This window comes from Pholcus phalangioides, unplaced genomic scaffold (genome assembly GCF_987345545.1).
Source record: "Pholcus phalangioides strain wild (caught in Gottingen) unplaced genomic scaffold, Ppha-v1.0 ptg000015l_1, whole genome shotgun sequence".
In the NCBI taxonomy this organism is placed as follows: Eukaryota; Metazoa; Arthropoda; class Arachnida; order Araneae; family Pholcidae; genus Pholcus; species Pholcus phalangioides.
The window spans coordinates 63461506-63473847 of NW_028301608.1; the positions used below are offsets into that span (position 1 = coordinate 63461506).

The 12342-nt window shown below is 37.9% G+C and overlaps 1 protein-coding gene across 1 annotated transcript in view; it reads left to right on the plus strand.

Moving 5' to 3' along the window:
* Positions 1–379: 379 nt before the first annotated feature.
* Positions 380–12342, plus strand: part of LOC149076475 (uncharacterized) — a 37581-nt gene continuing 25618 nt past the window's right edge. The window contains exon 1 of the mRNA XM_089244047.1: positions 380–589. The gene's annotated coding sequence lies outside the window, so the exon portion shown is untranslated. The remainder of the gene's footprint in view (positions 590–12342) is intronic.

Consider the following 12342-nt stretch of genomic DNA (forward strand, 5'->3'; position numbering starts at 1 on the left):
AACAGCTCAAGTTGTTGTTCACAATACCGTACAAATTACTGAACAACCAATTGCGAATGCTTTCATTGCATGATCTGCGCGCTAGTGTATACTCGCCTTAAAGAAACACCTACAGCTTTGAAACATTTCCAAGACCTCTGATTATCATTAGCAATAATTAGCGGAAATTAGCGATATCCTGGGTTTTTTTTCAATATTGTCCCGTCCTCATTTCAAGGGAATATGGTCATAGTAATATCAACTGTGAAGTTTAAAGATTGATTATTGTTGTGATAGTTTCAAAATCAGTTTTTCTAATCACAAAATCAGCATCAATGGTGTATTTCATCAATAAGAAACTAAGATTACATTGAGTGTAAAAAAAGAAAATCCTCCTCCCACACAGTAGGAGGCAGAAATGAAAGCGTGGGGAGAGAAGAGCATAGTGTTTGTATTATACCGTTGTTATTTAAAGTGAGAATGTGAAGATAACGTTCTCCCTATTTTAGTTTTGGTTGTGTTTCGACGGATAGTTGAAATATACACGGCCTTGAGTGAACAGTTCAATTGCCGTTCACGATGCTTATAAATTGGTGCACGTGAATCATTGGTAAGAATCGCATTGTGTCCCTGTGGAACCAGTGTTTTGTTTATTACCGATCCGTAGAAACCGATTCGCAGCAAAATGGCGTCTATTCCCTTCTCTAGAGGGTGTTTTTTTCTTCCTCTCTCACTCACCATTTCTATTTTGCATTGCTATAACTAATTAAAATAACCTAATGATGTGGTTTAGTTTCGGTTGTTGTTGTTGTTAACCGCCCTTTAATTTTATCTAGTTTTTTGTAGATGAATCTCGTTTCGGTGGTAATCGATTCTCTTGAACGTGATTCTCAAAATATCTCCCAATAATTTGTTTTCTCTCGAAATTAGTAATGATTCAATTATACTTAAAGTTTTTAAAGCCTGAAATGTTTCTTGAAATTAGAGATTTTTTTAAAAGTTTTGTTTATCTTGTGAGTATCGCTAGTAAATCACTATTGCTGTCTTTATGAATGTGTCATTTGTAGCTGTTTTACCTGAATTATACACTACATCAGTGTTTCTCCTGAATGGGGAATATCCCTTTACCCAGGGTTATAATTATGAGTACAATGTGAAATGATGCACGTTGTAAAGTTATTGAGAAGGCTCGAACCCATTACAGTGATACTTCCAGGGTCACAACTGGGGGAGCTGGACTATAGGGGTGTTGAATTTTACCCTTTAACCTCACCAACATTACAAGTGGAAGGGGTCAGAATGCGTGCTTGTCCCGGCATCTATTTTGCAGGCTGGAATACAAGGCCATAGTTGGATGGGACATGGGGGGTCTGCCCCATCCCCCTGAAATGCGAGAAAATGGCCGAAGAAACGGAAAAAGATGGCCCAATCTAATGTTCCATCACTGGTCCCCCCCCCAACGAAATTTCTGACTATCAGCCTGCCTGGATATTCCAGCTAGCAAAGACAATTTGTTCCGGAAACAAGTTCGTCAACCAAAATTCAATGTTCCATAGGTTTCTATGGAAAATTGTGTAATTCGTTGGAGAAACGCCCTAAAATTTGAGATATATTTCATAAAACACTAAGGAGCGCTTTAAAAAAATCATGGGCTGAGATGGGGGAACAGCATCACCAGTGGAGCCGATTGATCTAGTGTTGATCAGAACTGGCATCATAATCGTGCCCTCCAGACTTTAAAGACTATCTCCGCCTATGTAAAAAGTATAAATATTAGTTGAAGATGCAGATAGACAGCTTCACAATCATATGAAGATAAACAGAACATATCTTTTATTGGTTAATTTCCTAGAAGTGTGGTCAGTGCCAATATATCACTACTTTCACAGCAATTAATGCAAGATATCCGACAAAGAGTGCATACAATTACACAAAAAATGTCAAGTCAATCTAATATGAGATAATCAAAATATGTGGAAAAAATTGAATTAACGATTAATGTTGTTAGAGGGTTGATAAAAACTATCAAATACCGATTTGTCTATAAGGGTTGTCAATTTTGGTACAATAAAAAAGTTGTCACTTTGGTTCTGACCACGCTTATGGAAAATAAACCTTTTTATAGTAAGATAGATGGCTTTTTTCTCAGCCCGAGATATAAAAAAAAACCAGCTATTTTCTAGATATTATGCTGAGGTGAACTGGGGAAGAAAAGTTATCACGTCTCTGCCGGGACTCGAACCCAGGCCCTCTTGCATACCGGGCAAGCATGCTACCATCTACACCACTGGAGACATGACCCTGCCTTCCTTAGCATGCTTGCCCGGTATGCAAGAGGGCCTGCGTTCGAGTCCCGACAGAGACGTGATGACTTCTCTTTCCGAGTTCACCGCAGCATAATATCCAGGAAATAACTGTTTCCTTGAAACCTTTTTATGTTACACTATGCAGATAGGTCCGTAAGCCATAGTGAAACAACGGTATGGGGCTGTTCAAGTATTACGTAAGCAAATTTTTAGCCATTTTTGGCCATCCCATCCTTGTCAGTGAAATTTTGTCATCAGCTCTGTCCCTCTGAATCCTAACTCATATTCTCATAAAGGGTGGTTAATGACGTAAGCATTATCCAACCCCCCCCCCCCCCCGTCGTCAGCAAATCGGAAACCCCTTCCATCGATGCTGACGTAATACTTGAACGGCCCCTATGTGAGGTAGTGTGTGCTATGTGATATGGTTAGCCTCTCGTTTTGTATTAAGTGTCTTATCGTATCCTTTCAAGTCTGAGGTTTTTTTAATTATATTAAAAAAATAGAAAGCGATTCTGAGGTTGAAATAAACCAACCTTTGCTCAAGCTACAGTTACTTAGATTCATTTTAAGTTCATGACACGGCTGTTTTAAGAGCAGAGACTGAAAAATGTTAAAAGAATCTTTGTTGGCAAGGGGAGGGGGGGGGGACGGCACTTGTCAGCAGAAGGTATCAGTGTATCTCTACAGGTATATGGAGATGATGAGCTTTGGCCCATGGGCTGAATCCAAGTTTCCATCTATGTAAACTTGGTGGTCGAGTGGTTATAGTGACGGACTCGCGATGCGAATATCTGGGTTCGAACCCCACAGTGGTGGTCGGCTGAAGTTGGTTTTCTGTGGTTCCCAACTTCAAGGCGCAAATGTGAGCCAATCTCCCTACATGTACACGCACATTCCCGCATGTTGGGGGTTTTGCATGTGTGGTGTAGCAGTAGTAGGTAGGGCCGGCCTACAAAAAAAAATGGCTCGGGGATCCATGATGTTCTTAAGTCAGCACCTCGTTGGGCAATTTGCCTGTTGTGGCGTTGTATTTGTATGTATTTGAAATACAAGTTGATAGATGTTTTCTCAAATTCTGGTCCCAATCTTTCAAGGTTAAAATCGCAATATGAAACTTAGTTATTCCTGGATAGCGTACTAAATGAATAGTTAAAAGGTTTTTTTTGATACATAGCTTCATGAAATCCAAGTTGCCTCATGCAGGGGTGCAAGAGCTGCGCCAAACTGCGCCGAAACGGTTCTCTTGCTACATGGTGCGCCAAGGCGCCGAATCCCTGCGCATTTGCGCCAATTCTTGTTTGTGGTTCGCGGCGGAACCGCTAATGCACTGTAGTGCGTCAAATATCCGGAATTTAGGAAAAAGAAGCATGAAAATTTTGTTCAAAGGACGCGTTCTTTCCGAGACACGGAAAAATATACGGAGGGAGAAACTTCAATTTTTTTTTCACTTCCCACCATCTACCACAATCGCGTTATCTCGTGACCTTGGAAAGTAGTTCTACTACCTTGAAGTATAAAGTCCTATACTGTTATTGGTTAACCGGCGGACTATCGAAGTCCCTGAATGAATATGTCGAATTTTCCGATTTCGGAGATCGTTTTTTCTTCTGCGGGTTATATACTGAAAATAACGGTAATTTCGCGTCTGCCAACCTGCATTCAAAGACGGCATACATCGAAAAGGGGATTGGTTTACTCGTTTAAATTACCGAATTTTTTCGGAGATCGTTGGGGAAAAAATAGGATCTGTAAAAACTCCAGCTAAAAAAAATATTCATAGTTTTGTCATCTAGCCACTATGCGGTCGTGTGGTTATCGTCGGCGGTTGCCGATCGTGACAATTTCACATTGCGAAAATCCGGATTTGCTGAACAGGAGCGGCTAGAGGAAAAAAATTTCTAACCATGCGGAATCTATTTTTGGCGCTACTGACGACTCTTTTTTGATCAACAAAGCTTTTTTCATCCTTTCAACTCCATTTGGCACCCCTCCTAGAGCGGCACCCAATATGGCCGCACGGTGCGCCACTGCATTGGTGGGGGAGGGGCATGCTCTTAACAATAGTCAAAGGAAGGAGTTTGTACTAGGAGCATGCTCATTTTACATAACTTCTGTGAGATACCTTTTTTATATTAATGTCCTACCTTTCCAAAACATGTTGGAGAGAATGAAATGTTTGCACCCTTTCTTGTTTTTTGCTCTCTCTCACATATTGCTGGGATGTTGCTCAACATTGTAGCACCAACAGAACTATTAATTATGTGTGATGGATGGGTTGCACTACAATGCAAAGAATTACAAGAAGTGAAATCAGTTCAGAGAATAGATAGATATTGGGCAGACATATTCAAACTTTGTAACGTTGAAAGCAGCCCAAAGTTCATAATTTTGCCAGTTTTGGTGAAGGCTTATTTATCTTTAGCACATGGTAACGCAGACAGTGAAAGAGTTCATTGTTAACAAATAAATAAAAGTCTGTTCAAACATTAAAAAATTTATCCATCCAATGCTTTAATGGAATAAGACATACAAAATCTTATGTTCAAGGGCATGAAAAATTTGAAAAAAAAATTGTCATTGAGATGCTGAACTTCTGAAAGCGACTCATGATTAGTAATCTATTAACATGCTATTAGGTTGAGAAATTATTTAAGTAAATAAGGTATTTATATTTTTCTTGTTTTTTGCATTTTGATTTTAAATTTAATAATTCCTTTAAATTCTGTGAGAAGCTAATTTTTTTTTCACGGAAACCCTTATTATATCCTGCACACACTTTTTTGCTATATCAGGATGAATAAGATTTTGGTGTTGAAGCAGCAGAAATTCTTACTGCCTAGGTTTTTAGTATGCATGTTGCTTAATTTGAAAAGAGTCTAATAATTTTTATTCGTCATTTCAGTAATGCATGTTTAGTAGTGACAGATAAGATAATTCAGAAAAAATTTAAATGGATTTTAATTTATGAAGGAAATTTATTTAGAATTATTTGTTTCAACCATTTTTGGCAAAACTTCTGGCATTTCACAGAAAAATTACTTATGTTACAGATATAGTTCATTTTTAGTTCTGCTCCATTTTTAAAATTTCTGCTCCAAAAATGAAATTTGATGCTCCAAAATAGATGAGGGGCACTTGCACCCCTGCTCATGACCTTAGTCCGGTCCTTAAAAAGTCTATAATTCTTGAAAGCTTTGCAAACGAATGTAGTGTCAAGTATGCTCCAAATGTTTTTCATGAAACCTTCGGAGGCAAGAAAAAACTTTCACTCTTGAGTTGAAGTTAATTAAAAGTTGCTGACCAGATGTGTTATCATTGATGAATGTTAACGAACTTTCTACGGGTGGGAATAAGGTTTGACCTCAGGTATGAAACTAACCAATCAGAAAAAATGGCAGATGCCACACCAAGCCTTGGAATAAAATTTCTAAAAATCACTGCAAAGTTTTAATCTTCAATAACTATATTCAGCTTAACTCTAGCTTCTTATAAATCAGTGTTGTTTGGTGCATATACTGTTCTGATTGACCAGGCAATTTTTACTTAATAACTTAAAAATCGCTCTCGACTCAGCAATTGTCTAGTAATTATGCGTGAATTTGAAAAATCTTGTAACTGGAGGGAAGGGGAGGTACCACAAGTCAGGGTAGTACTGTACATAGGATATATAGGATAGACGAACTTTATGGAAGATCCCTGAGAGGCATAGGCGGAGATAGACTTAGAAGTCTGGGGGGGGGGGCACGATGATGATGTGAATTCATATATGCATATATACATTAGATCAGTCGCCTTCACCTTTGATGCTGCCCCCCCCCCCCCGTATCTCCGCCCCCGTATCCCATGCTCAGAGGATAAAGGATGTTGACGGGGGGGGGGGGGAAATATCAGATAGGGGTTGATGTCGTCAAAAAAATTTGGGAAATTACACATTACATACATGTAGACACTACGAGCCCCTGGAAAATCAATCATTAAAGGAAGCCTCAGCTTTTATTTGTTGAATTAAATGTCAAAGAATATTATGGGAAACATATTGATGATGCCTTTTATTATCACCCCTCGTGTTTATGGTTAATTCTGGGTAGTTGTAATACAAATATCTTTTGGTGATACTGATACAAACATTTTCAGTTCTCTCTGGAAATTTGAGATCTCTAGCAAAATCTGGATTTGTCACCTAGTACAATGGCGTAAATTGTTACGCCATTGTCATAGCTGCCAAGTCTCCCGAATTTTTCGGGAATCTCCCGAATTTTAACTTCATCGCTCGACCTCCCGAAAAGTTCTTAAATCTCCCGAATTTTTACGAAAATCACAAAAATCCCTAATTGTCCCTAAACATTCCCTACTTCATTAAAAAAAATCCCCGGTTATGAAAACAATCCCTAAGAAATTTCTTGTGGGGCATCAAGCCTCTTTTTTTTCCCTTTCGAAATGACGTCACACGTCGTAAATGGGGAAATTCCCTTTTTAAGGAAGTTTTACAAACCCTCTGATGGTAACAAGGAAGTTGCTTGTCTTATCGTGCAGGGAAATGGCTTAGCAGCCAATAGTCCTGGATAATAATTGAAGATTATAGTGACGCGTATATGGTCAAAATTTCTTTTGTTGAAGTTACGTACGTGCGATATAACAAAGCATGAATAATGATAAGCAAAAACATATGTAATCAATTTTAAAGATACTTATTCCGATGAATTTCCTTTCATCAAACGTTCCAGAAGAGGGCCGACTTTTCCTTTTTGTACAAGTTGTGTTACGGACATAAACATCGGTCATGGAAACACTGCCATCATCACTCGTGAAATGAAAAAAAAAAACCATCAAGCAAGCGTTACAAAAAGTCAGTGTTCTTCAAAAATTGACGGTGTTTTCCTTCATCTTCCGATGATTTTGGGGTCATTCGCACAGAATGTTTGTTCACAGCGTTTCTGATTGAACACAATATTTATTTTTATATTATTGAAGTTTTGGCCTCCAATTTCACTTGTTTTTTGCGTAGGAATTTTATTCCCAAGGGTTTAACTTCCATGTGTGTAAAATCCCTATTTTAATTTGTCTTCAGTTTTTGAGTAGGGATTTTATTCCCTACGCTTTAACTTTTATGTTTGGAAAATCCCTATTTTATTTGGAGAAATCCCTATTGTATTTATTAGGGAGTGGTTTTAGCATAAAATACGGGTTTGCGCGAAAATCTCCCGAATTTTCATTTTCAAAAGTTGGCAGCTATGCATTGTACTAGGTGACTATACTCTGCAGGCCAAAAGAAAAATCATTGTATATCATTATATTGAGAGCAGTTTAACATCAGAATATTTAGTGTCCCAAATGAGACATTTCCAAACAAAACTTGAAAAAATATTGCAGAGAGTATTATCTTTATATCAAGTATTATTGCGGTGGGGGTATTACTGTAGTTTCCGTCCAAAGGGGTATTTATCTAGAGGGGGGGGGGGTTGCTAAGCCAGGGCCAACAGATTTTAGTAATTGGTGGCCTAGAACAGTTTTCCCAACATTTTTGTTCTATCGTGGCCCCCCCCCCCAGGAATTTTTTCTCCCAATGCAGGCTAACCCGTAGAATCGTGTTATACCCATAGCTTCTACTGCCCCCGTGGACCATTCCATTGCCCTCGTCGGGAAACACTGGTCTAGAACATCCAATTAGATCTGAGGAAGGGCGATGAAATTTGAATAGCCTGCCGGCGACAAAGATATAAATCCTCCTCTATTTCTGCCAGATGTTCTCAGAGGTGCTGCTATAAAATTTCATGTGAACAACAAGAAAACAACCCTCGAAAGAATTTTAAAGAATTCGTGCACACAGAGATGCCACTGTATTCTAATTTACCTGGGTACTCAGGACATTGGCAAAATCTGCGTCCTTTTGGAGGGAAAGTGCGTCCCTCTTGAAAAAAAATTAACCTTTACAGTAGCAATCCCGGGAAATCTCGTGAAACTTGATCTGCTTTATTTCGGTCAGCCCCGGAATATTTTGGGTTCTTAAACACATTTTTATTTCAAATGTGACAATTATAATGTGGTTCAGGAAAAATTTAAAAACATCATTAAAGTATGGCCCCCAATCATTCACTGGTATCCTTGTGAATCACATAAATCATTTCTAAAAATATGTTCAATCCAAAGGTTTATTGAGGAAAAAGGTTAATTTACCAGTTATGACTAGGTTCTTTCACTTTCATTGACTACTAGTACAGTGGTGCGCAAACCATGGGTTGCTTCCCCCTCCCCAGGGGAGATCACGTCAATGAACTAGGGAGGTCGCAAGAGATTCTTGAAAATAACTTTCAAATAAGAAATTTATTTTTATTTCAAAATATGCCAAAACTAAAGAATACCTTTATTCAACTGAGCTGATTACCATGTATCATACAATGTAATTTTATCAAATTCTACTTGTACAATAGTGAATATATCGGCTCCATCATGCCAAAATAACAAATGTGCAATGTCCTTGCAAAAAAAAGGACGTGGGGAATGAGTTTGAATGTTTACTCTACCCGTGTTACTCTATGCAAGTTACTTTCCTAAAATGCTTTGTAACATGTATTTCAATAGGGATACACATTCGCGTTAGGGGCTGTTCAAGTATTACGTAAGCGAATTTTTAGCCATTTTTGACTCCCTCCTTGTCAACAAAATTTCGTCATCAGCTCTGCCCATCTGAATCCTAACGCAGATTGGTGGGATCAGAGACGTACATAGTGAGGGGCATATGGGGGGCTCTCATGCCCCATCCCACTATCAAAAATTTATTTTTTTAATGCAAAAAATATTTTAATTGAAATTTCGGAAGAAAATACCTTTATATGTTGTTATAATCAATTTCTGTTAATTTCAATGTTATTTGAAGGCTATGAACTCAAAATTTATCTTTAATAAATTCATTGCAACCCACCCTCTAATCCATACAATAATAAATAGCATAAAGGCCCTTCGACCAAATATAGCCCTGGGGGTTATCTGATGTGGCCTGCCCTCCTCAAACCTAATTTTGTAAAAATGAACTAAGCAGCACATTTACAGATTGCTTAAGTGTCCCGTGGTACAGTTCCAGAACACTTAAGCGATCCGTGACACATTTAGAAATCCCTTGAGTGACATTGACGTGACATAGTTTTAGAGCACTTAAGTGGCCCCCATTGCGGTTCTACATCACTCAAGTTACGCACAGCACATTCTCAGATTTAAGTGATCCGCGACATATAATTACGGATCACCTGAGTGATGCATGGCACAGTTCCAGATCATATTCCAAGTAGCCCAGACACATTTTCAGATCATATTCCAAGTAGCCCAGACACATTTTCAGATCACTTGAATCCGCGAAATATTTAGAGATCACTAAAGTGGCTCTGTAGGGCACTTATCAATAGTGGGGGGGGGGGGAAAAGGAATGTTACTTCAAGTGCCCACAAACTATCGAAAGGTTTTTCTCATTTTCGGCTCACAGAGTAAGATGTCATCAAGAATATTTCATATTTTCATAAAGGGTGGTTGATGACATAAGCATTGTCCAAACCCCCCTCCCCGCTTGTCATCTCAAAAGTCAGCAAATCAGAAACCTCCCATCGATGATGACGTAGTACTTGAACGGCCTCTTACAGGCACAACTTGGATAGCAAAACAAAGTATCCAAACAGCTATTAGAAAAAGAGTAGCCTAAAATTTACATTCAGGCTTCTGGCATGCGACGGACGATATCAAGTTATTACTTTTACAGGGTGACTCAGTATCACCCAATTTCGAAATTTTATATTTATTAAAAATTAAAAAAACAGAATATATTAATAAATATGTGAATATACAGGGTAAAATGTGTCTACATTTTATGAACAAATGTAAACACATTTTACCCTGTACATTCACATATATGTGATACGGGTTGGAGCATCCCCATAATTGATTGAGATTTAATATGAAGCTTAAGATGAGCACCTACAGATTTGAAACATTATTAACGCCTTATAATTGTGATGAATTTCAAAAATATTCGGCCAAATCACTTCGTCCCATCCCTAATGCCTGATAAATCAATCTCTTCTGCTTTATTTTCCATTTTGGAAACCTTAGCTCTTTGAGTAATATTTATTGATTAAATTTAAACCAAATGATAATTCTGACGCTTATCTTCTGATTTCTTATTCATATAAATCCTTGTAATTTCCTGGTGAAATGATTTTCTTCTCTCCATGATGATTCACAACTCTGATTTACCACCATTCAACTGATGAATAACATATTTTCTCACCTGAATATATGGGAGCTATGTCAGATTTATGTTGGTGAAACTTAACAATGTGCTTGTGTGTGTGTCCAGCATTTTAATGAAGAAGGAAAAAGCAAGAGCCAAAATTTGTTTCATCTCGTCTGGATTAGCTTCACTCGTCTGGATTTGGTAATCTGAAAATTACTTGCAATGATCCCTCATATAGCATTTGAATGTCTCGTTACCTCTTTGGGCCCCAAAGTAGAATGTTTTGCATTGTTCTACAACAAGCGCTTGGCTGACTGGAAATGTTCTGTAGCAAAAATCCTCATAATCACGTTTTCTACACTTTCTCTTAAAATTCTTTCAGGTTCTGCTGTAGCACTAATTGTTTTGTGACATATTCTGCTTTGGGGCCCTTGGTTGTTAAATTTTCAAAAATCCCGTCTTAGTGGGTATATACATTATAAAATATAATACTGACCTAATTTCATTTTTAGGTATTAGCTTCAGCAGTTTCGTCTCTGCCACGACTGCCTTGTGTGACCTTTGAACCACCTCATGACCCCCTCCCCCAGAGTTTGAAATTGGAAAAATCCCTCCTTAGTGAGTCTTTAAATCATAAGAAAAACTACTGACTAAATATTTCATGTCTAGCTTCAGTGGTTTCGGCTTGGCATGATTTCTCTACTTAACCTTTGAAACCCCCCCCCCCCTATGACCCTGAAAACCCCTTGCATCGTGAAATAAAACTGCTGACCAAATTTCATATTTGTAGTTTCAGCAATTTCGGCTCAGCAACGATGAATCAGTCAGTCAGGACAAGCCATTATATATATATAGATAACTAACTATAATACCCGGTGTTGCTCAGGTTTTCTTCAATGAGGCTTTTTTGGATCACGTGATAACTCCCTCTTTCTTTGAGGGACATGCAAATCGTGCCTAAGTCCACCAATATGGGGACTTCCTGCATGACTTATGAAAGAAACAAATCTAGATTTAAAGAAACGTAAAAAAATAAATAAATATTTTTTTCTTTTTTTAAAGGGTGCTAGGTATTTCGATTTCCCCCCCCCCTTTTTGAATTTCAAGTTATTCATCTCTGCCTGTTTCTGCTTCAAAAAATGCTTAATTAAAGCTATGGAATTTTTTCGATGTACTTTTTACGGGCCCATAATTAATTTTAGAACAACCTAAACTATATGAACTTAAACATTTGAATATCAAAAGACAATACGAAGACATTAATTTTCATGCTTGAGAAGATATAAATAAAAAGTTGAAATCGATGTTATTTTGCATGGATATCCAACTCTAAAGTAGGTCAGGCTAATCACTTCATATTTAATTTTCTGGGCTTCGCATATCTCTAAGAGAACTCAATATTTCAAAAATCGAGTATTTAATACAATTTTTCAAATTGTTGATGGGATAGAAAACCCCACCGAATTTCCGCATTTCTACATTAAAATCGGCAATTTTAACACATTTCTATGGGGATCATCCTTTGTCTGTCCCTCAAAATGATGCTGATGATGATTCTGACGTCTATTCAAAAAGTTCTCATTACTGGGAGTATTGAAAATGTGGCAAACCATTATAAAAGCATAACCTATTATACATATACTGGCAGCATTAAAGTGACAAACCATTGTAAAGGCATATACACATCTGAAACGCATTGCTAGGGAACCACGGTAACCAAAGTAAACATTCCAAAAGTGATTGTTGAGGCCCAAAAAAACATTTTTGCTTGTTTGGGGCATTTGACCCGCTCTGACGAAATTTTAAAGTAGCCTATCGTTTAAGTCGGGTCCCATT